Source organism: Panthera onca, chromosome B3 (assembly GCF_046562875.1).
Source record: "Panthera onca isolate mPanOnc1 chromosome B3, mPanOnc1 haplotype 2, whole genome shotgun sequence".
Taxonomy (NCBI): domain Eukaryota; kingdom Metazoa; phylum Chordata; class Mammalia; order Carnivora; family Felidae; genus Panthera; species Panthera onca.
Genome location: NC_138344.1, coordinates 146,418,324 through 146,427,954, shown reverse-complemented (window position 1 = coordinate 146,427,954; position 9,631 = coordinate 146,418,324). Strand labels below are relative to the sequence as shown.

General features: G+C 44.5%; 1 pseudogene; it reads left to right on the top strand.

The window, feature by feature from the left end:
* The first annotated feature begins 5,619 nt into the window (after positions 1 to 5,619).
* On the top strand, positions 5,620 to 8,025 carry LOC145715539 (disintegrin and metalloproteinase domain-containing protein 21-like; annotated as a pseudogene).
* The last annotated feature ends 1,606 nt before the right edge of the window (positions 8,026 to 9,631 follow it).

The following is a 9,631-nucleotide window of genomic DNA, read 5'->3' as shown; positions in this document are numbered from 1 at the left end:
GATACTCTGCTTCATTTGAGAGCACTCCTATGTTCAACCACCCTCTGATGTATGGAGTCTCCACAGACTGAACCCTACAACCTCGGACTCCTCTGAATGGAGAGTTGTTGAGATCATACTCTGATGTGTGTTCTGACAGGAGCTGTTCCCTCCACTGTCCCTGGCTCTGGCTCTCTCCTCCAGGTGAGGGGGAGTAGGTTAGGAATCCTCCACTGAAACCATCTGTCTCCTGCACCTGACTCTCCCACAACATGAGGCCCAGACCTTCTTCCTCACACTTAGCTGGAAATGAAGTCAGTTCTATAGGAACAGATTTGCTCCTTGATTTAGAGGATTGCTCCATCTCCTGGGCAATACTCTGGGCAATACTCTGGGCAAAGGTCTGCAGCTGCAGGGCGTGTCGGGGACAAACAGGATTCCAAACAGTTTAGAAACTGAGGGCTCTGTTTAGGGGTGGCTGGCAGCTTCACTGCCTTGTGGCTTGCTTGTCCTGGTGGCATGAGACTCCTGCCATACAAGTCAGGTCTGGGGTGATCAGGTTCCCAGCATCCCGAGTGGACTGTGCCCAGGGCAGAACTTCCTTCCTGGGAGTGGGGCTGCCAACAATGAGTGAGTCCCACATCTCAGGCACCTGCTGGGGCTTGGCCTCAACAGCAAACAGCTTAGGGTCACTGACATCCTGTCCCTCTGGGAAAGAGTCCTCTGAACAGGAGCTGGTCACTGGGAACCGTGTGTATTGGCTACAACAGTCTGGAGGGGAGGTTGCAGCCAGGCTCAGGGGCACATGCCTATAGTCACAGTTACTTGCACTGGAGTTTCTTCTTGCTGATCTGGGGTGGGAAAGGAAAAGAACATACCTTAGTTCAAATAGTCTAGGTATTCTTTCTGGTAGTATATTTTCTGCAATAAATGCTTCTTCATGGGCTGTATGCCAACATGGCCATTTGCAGGCACTATAAATACATTATTTGAGTTTTTCTTCAAATTCCAGTTAGTTAACATGCAATGTACTATTACTTTCAGGTGTAAAATATAGTGATTCAACATTGCAATACAGCACCCAGTGTTCGTTACGAGTGCTCCCCTTAATCCCCATCAACTACCTCCCCATCCCTCCACACACCCTCCCCAGGGTAACCATCAGTTTTTCCCCTATAGTTAAGTATCTGTTTCGTGGGGCTTACGTGGTTCCATGGGTTAGGCCCATGACTCTTGATCTGGGCTATTGTCTTGATCTCATCATTCCTGAGACCGAGCCCCACTTTGGTTTCTGCACTGACAGCACGACGTTTCCTTGGGATTCTCTTCCCATCTGCCTCTGCCCCACCTCCCATTCTCTCTCTAAATAAATAAGTGAACATTGAAAAATCGCCTATTTCTTGGTTTGCCTCTTCTCTCTTATTTGTCCCTTTGCCCATTTGTTGTTTCTTAAATTCTACATATGGATGAAATCATGTATTTGTCTTTCTCTGACTTATTTCAGTAAATATAATACTCTCTAGGCCCATCCCTGTCCTTAACAATAGCTAATGTCATTCCTTTTGCGGCTGAGAAATATTCCAGTGTGCGTGGACGGGGTTATGTAGATATACCACGTATTCTATACCCATTCATCAATCAATGCATACTTCGGCTGGGTTGTTTCCATAGCTGGGCTGTTTGTGACATAGCTGCTATAAACAGAGAGGTACAATTCCCTTAAATTAGTATTTTTGTATCCTTTGGCTAAATACCTAGTAGTGCATTTGTTCTATCATAATGTAGTTGTATTTTTAGCTTTCTAAGGAACCTCCATGCTGTTTTCCATAGTGGCTGTGCCAGTGTGCATTCCCACCAGCACCTCCAAAAGGATCCTCTTTCTCTGCATCCTCACCAACACCTGTTGTTTCTTGTGCTGTTGAGTTCAGCCTTTCTGACCAGTGTGAGTTGATATTTCATTGTAGTTTGGATTTATATTTCCCTGATGAGGAGTGATGTTGACCATCTTTTCATGTGTTTAGTGACAATCTGTAGGTCACATTTGGAAAAATGCTTATTCATGTCTTCTGGCCATTTTTTAATAGGATTATTGAGTTCTGGAGTTGAATTTTATACCATATATAGAAAACCTGAAAGACTCAACCAAAAAAAAACCCCACTAGAACTGGTACAATAAACCTGTAAATTTGTAACATACAAAATCAACATATAGAAATTTGTTACATTTCTATACACCAATAATGAAGCAGGAGAAAGAGAAACCAAGGAATCAATCCCATTTAAAGTTACACCAAAAACCATAATATACTAGAAATAAACCTAAGTAAAGAAGTAAAAGATCTGTACTCTGAAAAGTCTGGGACATTTATGGAAGAAATTGAAGAAAACACAAAGAAATGGAAAAATATTCCATGCACATGGATTAAAAGAAAAATCATTGTTAAATGACAATACTATCCAAAGCAACCTAGCTAGACATTCAATGCAAATAATTCAATTTCCTGTCAAATAATACCAGCATTTTTCACAGAGCTAGAACAAATAACTCTAAAATTATCATGGAACCACAAAAGATCCCAAATAACCAAAGATCTTGAAAAAGAAAAAAACCTGGAGGCATCACAATTCTGGATATCAAGCTATATTACAATGCGGTAGTCGTCAAGACAGGATGATACTGGCAAAAAAAAAAAAAAAAAAAAAAAAAAAAAAAAACCAAAAAAAAAAAACATAGATTGATGGAAAATATTAGAAAACCCTGAAATGGACACATCACTATATGATCAACTAATCTTTGACAGAGCAGGAAAGACTATCAAATGGAAAAAGTCCCTTCAACAACTACTGTTGGGAAAACTGGATAGCATCGTGAACTTGTAAGGAACCTGGACCACTTTCTTACAGTACACACCAAAATAAATACAAATTGAATGAAAGACCTAAATGTGAGACAGGAAACCATGAAAATCCTAGAGGAGGACACGGGCACCAACCTCTTTGACCTTGGCCAGAACAAGTTCCTACTAGACATGTCCCTAGAGGCAAGGGAAACAATAGCAAAAATAACCTATTGGGATCTCATCAAGATAAAAAGCTTCTGCACAGCAAAGAACAAATCAACAAAACTAAAAGGCAACTGACAAAATGGGGGGAGATATTTGTATGACATCTCAGACAATGCGTTAGTATCCAAAATCTACAAAGAACTTACCAAACTCAACGCTCAAAAAACAAATAATCCAGTGAAGAAATGGGCAGAAGACATGAATACATATTTTTCCAAAGAAGACATCCAGATGGCAAAATGACACGAATAAAGATGCTCAACAACACTCTTCATCAGTGAAATATAAAGCAAAACCACAATGAGATACCAACTCACACCTGTCACAATGACTAAAATTAACAATTCAGAAAACACAAAATGTCAGCAAGGATGCAGAGAAAGCGAAACCCTTTCGCACTGTTGATGGTAATGCAAACTGGCGCAGCCACTCTGGAAAACAGTGTGCAGATTCCTCAAAAAATGAAAAACGGAACTATCCTGTGATCAAGCAATTGCATTTATCCAAGGATACCAAAGGTATCCAAAGGATACCAAAAGGCTGATTCGAAAGGGCACGTGCATCCCAATCTTTATGGCAGCCTTATCAACAAAAAACAAATTGTGGAACAGCCCAAATACTCATCAACACATAAATGCATAAAGAGGTGGTAAATATATACAATGCAATATTACTTAGCCATCAAAAAGAATGACATCTTGCCAATTACAATAATGTGGATGGAACTACAGTGTATTATGCTAAGTGGAACAAGTCAGTCAGAAAAAGTCAAATATCCTATGATTTCACACATTAGTGGAATATAAGAAACACAACATACAGAAAGGAAAAATAAAATAAATCAAAACAGAGAGGGAGGAAACCAGAAGACACTCTTAAATACAGAGAACAAACTGAGGGGAAGTGGGGGAGGTGGGCTAAATGGCATGTGGCCATTAAGGAGGGCACTGGGTGAAATGAGAACTGGGTGTTATATGTATGCGATGGTTCTCTAAATTCTACCCCTAAAATCAGTACTACACTGTATGTTAACAGATTGAATTTACATTAATAAAATACAAGAAAATTATATATAGAGAGAGACTACCTCAAAATAGCAAGCTTCTGCACAGTGAAGGAAACAATCAACAAAACAAAAAAACAACCTATAGAATGGAAGAAGATATCTGTAAATGACATGTCCTCAGGGTTAGTTTCCAAAACGTATAAGTTTTTTTAACTTGTTTTCAAATTATCAGTAGAGAGTGTGTCCATGCAGTTCAGCACACTGTTGTGTGAGAAGCAAAACTCGTGTCTTCCACTTTTATATTGTGGTAAGATCTCACTGAACATGAGACCCAGACTCTTCACAAAATTTTAACCATACATTACAGTATTGTTAATTACAGGGGTAATGATGTGGAGACCCCTCTAGAACTTAATCATCTTGCATAACACAAAATCATAGCCCTTGAGATCTACTCCTCACTGACCCTCCCTGCCAGGCCCTGGAAACTGCCATTTCACTCTCCATTTCATTGTTATCAAAACCCAAATTCAGCTGCCTGTTGCTGGAAAGGTCAATGTTCAAAGTTTGAGTTTGGGTGGCAAAAGAATTTGAGCTATATTCAGAAGGCCAGCCACTGGGGAGAAGGCAAACTCTTGTCCAAACACCAACTCTGAGGTTTCTCCCTGACCCAGGGCGTTTAAAGCAGTAGAGGGTACTTATTCAAGCAAGGGAGTGCCATGGTCAAAACCATCTTTTGATCATGGGCAGACTCCATGGTGCAAGCTGCCAAAGTAACCTCAACTCCCCTCCATCTCCAGCTGAAGAGGGAACCAAACTACATGGGAGGAGACTGCCAGAGGCCAGGAAAGAACCCCCATAAGGGATTAGAGGAGAAAACCCCTGGGGCTCACACATGGTCAGGAGTACTTTCTGTTCTCCCAAGCTGGCATAAGAAAATACTAAAATACAACCTTGTAGTTCACCAATCATCACTCAGAATACTGACAAATGTTTTCCTCAGTGAACTCAGAGGAACCTTCAAAGCAAAAACCAAAAGGACCAAATGGCTTGCAAACTAATAGCCAAGGAGAGTAAGACACACAAAACTACAAAGAGATTTTTTGCATCCCCCATAAAGGTAAAATTGACAATGTTTACCTCCACATCACAAGGAAGCAAAAGCAGTGGTCTCTGTAATGAGGAAAAGTAGTCATCCAAAGAAAGTGACCCAGCAGTACCAAAGGACATGGAATAGGTAGAGAAGTTCAGGGTGTTATAACTGCATAGCCCATATGCAAGTAGCTTCAGGAAAGATTGAAGGTGTTGACTACAGCCATGCCTCTGGGTCCAAATCCCTACCCATGTCCATGTGACCACTCTTGACCATGGCCCACCTGACCCTCCCACATCCACCCCAGCCGAACTGATGTGCAGGGTCACCCAATGCCACACCCTGGGACTGTTGCCGAACCCCACAGGTGGCCCCCAAGTGCAGGGTGCTGGCCACCTGGCACAGCCCTCTGTTCTCTCTGATGGTCTAGACCTAGTTTTGCTGAGGATCCTCCATTTATCCATTCTCACTGGCAGATGTCCCTGAGCAGGGGCATGAGGCTGGCAGAGGGCCAGGTCACCCTGAGGGCACCCCTCTTGCTCTTTGCACTCTGGGCAGTGCTGGCTCCTGTGTAGGGTTCTCAAGGGCATCCCTCATGGTGCTACATCTCCTCTGAGATGGTAATTCCCAAGAAGGAGCCGCACCACAGCAAGGGCATTCAAATGCCTGGCTGGCTGTCCTATAGCCTGCGTTTTGGGGGCAAGAGACATGTTATGCACATGCGGCACAAGAAACTCTTTTGGTCCAGACTCTGCTGATGATGACTCAGGATGCTCAGGGAGCATCCTGACTACACTTTCATGCCTCCAGACTGTTACTACCTCAGCTACCTGGAGGAGATTCCTCTTTCCATGGTCACAATCGACACAGGCTATGGCAGCCTTGAAGATATCATGAAGTTGGATTAACTTGCCTATGAAATGAGACCCCTCGGTGATTTCCAATGGTTTGAACACTTTGTTTCTCAGATAGTCGCAGACATCTGTGCAATGGGACCTACTTATAACCTAGGATATAAGGAGGACAGGGGACCCCCTGTTCCTCAAGGAAATGCCAGTGCAGCCCCAAGGATCTCTAGTAAGTTCTGTTCATCCCATCATGGAATTTTCAAAGGACTTGCTCTCAGTTTCAAAACAATGTATAGTGTGTTAACCACGTGGAAAAAAGTGCCCAATTCCGAATAAGGCTAGTTAGCTTAATTGAGTCAATATTTCATGGTATCGATGTAAGTTATTGGTTTCATGGTCATTTATAGTGAGAGACATCAAGCTCACGCGGGCAATTATGTGTTGCATCAGAGTCCTTTTGTCTCTTCAGTAGGATGAGTCAAAGTATTTTCGATTTCTTAAAACACATTCACCCTTAATGTGATTTGAGATGGGCCCCATGAGGTTCATGGCACTCCAGTTGTGTATTCTATATGCCATCCACCAGTGGGTTATATGCCATCAGTCTGAGTTATTTAGGCAGACATTATTTACTCTTGTCTGTCATAGCAACACATCAGATGGCAAGAAATTGTGGCTTGTGCATTGACACTGATGAATGTGCTTGCCAAAAAAGGTCCAACTGCATTAGGACCCAATTGACTGGTATAATGGAAGCTTTCAGTAACTGTTCATTCATATGCAGCACATAATGAATTGTGGAACAGGCAAGTGCATGTTCAACACTGAACTGGTGCATTTAAATAAAAGCCTGACCCACCATCATTATGGAAACTACATAGTGGATCCAAGAAAGCAGTGTGACTGCGGCTCATTCAACCAGTGCTACAGCAATCTAGGCTGTATGCGTGATTGTATCTTAACCCCTGGGGGCAAATGTAATACAGGCAGAGGCTATACAGACTGCACCAACTCCGCTGCTAGGAGACTCTGCAGACCAATCCAAAATATACGTGATCTTCCAGAGTTCTGCCATGGGGTGACCTTGGCGTACCCTGTGACTTCCATATGCAAGATGGAACCGCGTGCACTGAAGAGGGCTGCTGCTATCATGGAAACTGCACTGACAGCACTATTCACGGCCAAGAAATCTTTGGCAGAAATTCTGGGAAAGGTGAAGATGTCTGCTATACCATAAATCACAAAGGCAGCCGACATGGACACTGCAGAAGACCCCGGGGAATTCAATGCTGAACCTGTTCCCATACAGGTGTGCCGTGTGGAAGGCTGCAGTGTAGGAATGTCACACATCTCCCTCAACTGCAAGGGCATGTTGGATTCCATCTGTCTGAGATCCAGGGTTCAGATGTTTGGGGCTGGATTCACATCGTAGCACAGGAACAACCCAGATTCCTCATGTGAGAACTGGTACTTCCTGTGCTTCTGGAAAGTTCTGTCAGGATACCTACTGCACTGGCAGTGGGGCTCAGCTGAATTATGACTGTATCCCAGAGAAATGCAGTCACAGAGGGATGTGCAACCATAACAGGAACTGCCACTGCCACACAGGCTGGGATCCTCCATGGTGCACGGACAAGGCACTGGTGCGAGCACAGGTTGTGGACCCCTCCAAGAAGAATTCAGCCAGTCAGGCAAAGTCATGAATCCATGGTATATCTCAGAGTGGGTTTTGGTCACATTTATGCCATAATAGCTGCATTCCTCTTTGTTGTTTCTGGAAATGTCAGAACTATAAACACAGAGAAAGTTAAGGAAGAGATTTTTGGAGAAGACAATCCATAATTTAGCCTCCAGACCCCTGAACAACTATACACAATGCATCTGGTGCATCTGTAAAAATACAGTATTGAGGCGGCACAGCTGACATCCACGTTTCCAAGGGTCTGCGGGAGACACAGGGGTCCTCAGGCACATCACAGCTCTGACACCAGGTCTCTCATGGGTCACCGACCAGCACTCTGAAATAAAACTTGAAAACTGCATGCTTGTGGCTTTTATGTAGTTTTTAGGCCTGTAAGAACCCAAACTGAGCCTTAGTTTCTCGGAAGAGGACCTGAGTCAGAGCTGTGTCTTGAGCAGAAGTGTCTGGTTCCAGAATTAAGAGAAGTTGACACAAGCTCCTTCATTGGCAACTTCATGAGTTTTCTCCAAAACTACGCTGTTGTGGACTGAAAAGTTTCTCATTCTCCAGGTAATTTGTCTTACCCCAGTCCCATATGGGCTCAGGATAATGGAGGGCTACCACCCACCCATACTGCCTGTCCCACACGGGGGTGTCTGCGGGCTGTGAGGGAAGGGTACTGGCATTAGGTTCCACTAGTGCAAGCTGTGCCTCGCTGGAGAGCAAATTCCCAAATGTGGGAGACTGAGACCATGAGGCTGAAAGGAGCACCCCATACATCAATCAGAAAGGTAGGCACAAGTGTCTATGGATGACTCTGGCATCCAGAGGGAGACTGGTAAATGTGAATCCCTGCTCTCTTTCTCTTGCCTACTTTTCAGTGAGTTTAACCGTAGATAAGAATCTGCCTAGGGTTCTCACTTTGGTTTCCCAAGCACCTTCTAGAATAACACAGAGGTGAGCCTGTGAAAGTTAGCGAATTCAGCCCCATCCGCTCCCAAGAAATCCTGTACTTGCTACCCTGTTTTCTATGTCCTGATCATTGCGAATGTGGGATGGAGGCCTGCCCTTCCCTGGGTCCTTGTGCCCTCTTGTTCTGGGCTCTGTAATCCATAAATCCTGTGCTTCCATTTCCTTTGTTGGGGGTGTACTGAAACCCCACCTTCAGTCACAAGGGGCCCGACATCTCATGTACCCCAAGTGAGAGCTCAGATGCCTAGGGACCGGCCTGTCACCCACTGTGACTTCCTGTTGCCACTTCCTTCAGCAGGTCACAGTCTACATGTTCTTAATTCAGTCCAGAAGCTGAGTCCCACAATACATTTATCCCCACGGATGGTATTGGGAGCCTAGCTGATGCCCCCCTACAATGCCTTAGACCTAAGAATGGCTCACTCATTCCTCACCCTCACGTCTCAGCTGCTGTGGGAAGGAGCTGGTGCTTGCTGGTGGTCTGTAGCTTTGATTTGGGCTTATGCCAGGTGTTGCCAGAAACCCTCACCCTAAATTATCAGTGCCATAAAAGGTCAGACTCCCTGCAGAGACCAACAAGCAGGCACCAGTCTGGGTGCAGGGGTGTGTATTTCCTATTCATGTCCAAAGGAGGTGGACACCGAGAACAGTGTTCCTAGATTAGTGTTGAAGAAGACGCCAGCTGCTTGGTCCACTGTGTTGCGGCCAGCACCGTGGTGGTGTGCTTGATTAGCCAGCCCTAGCTAGTGATGGAGGCAAATCTACAAGGAGCATCATGGCACCCAGGGTGGATGACTTGGCCAAGGCAAGCTCCCCCTAGTGGCTGCAATCCTAGCTGCTGTCACCAATGGCTCCCCACCTGTCAGGTGTTGAGTGGGACACCTCAGTGTGGGAGGCCACAGAACACGACTCTGGAAAGAAATAACTTCTATCCCAGATTTTCCCTGTCACGATCCACTACACCTACATGTCCAAGGACCAGCGTGA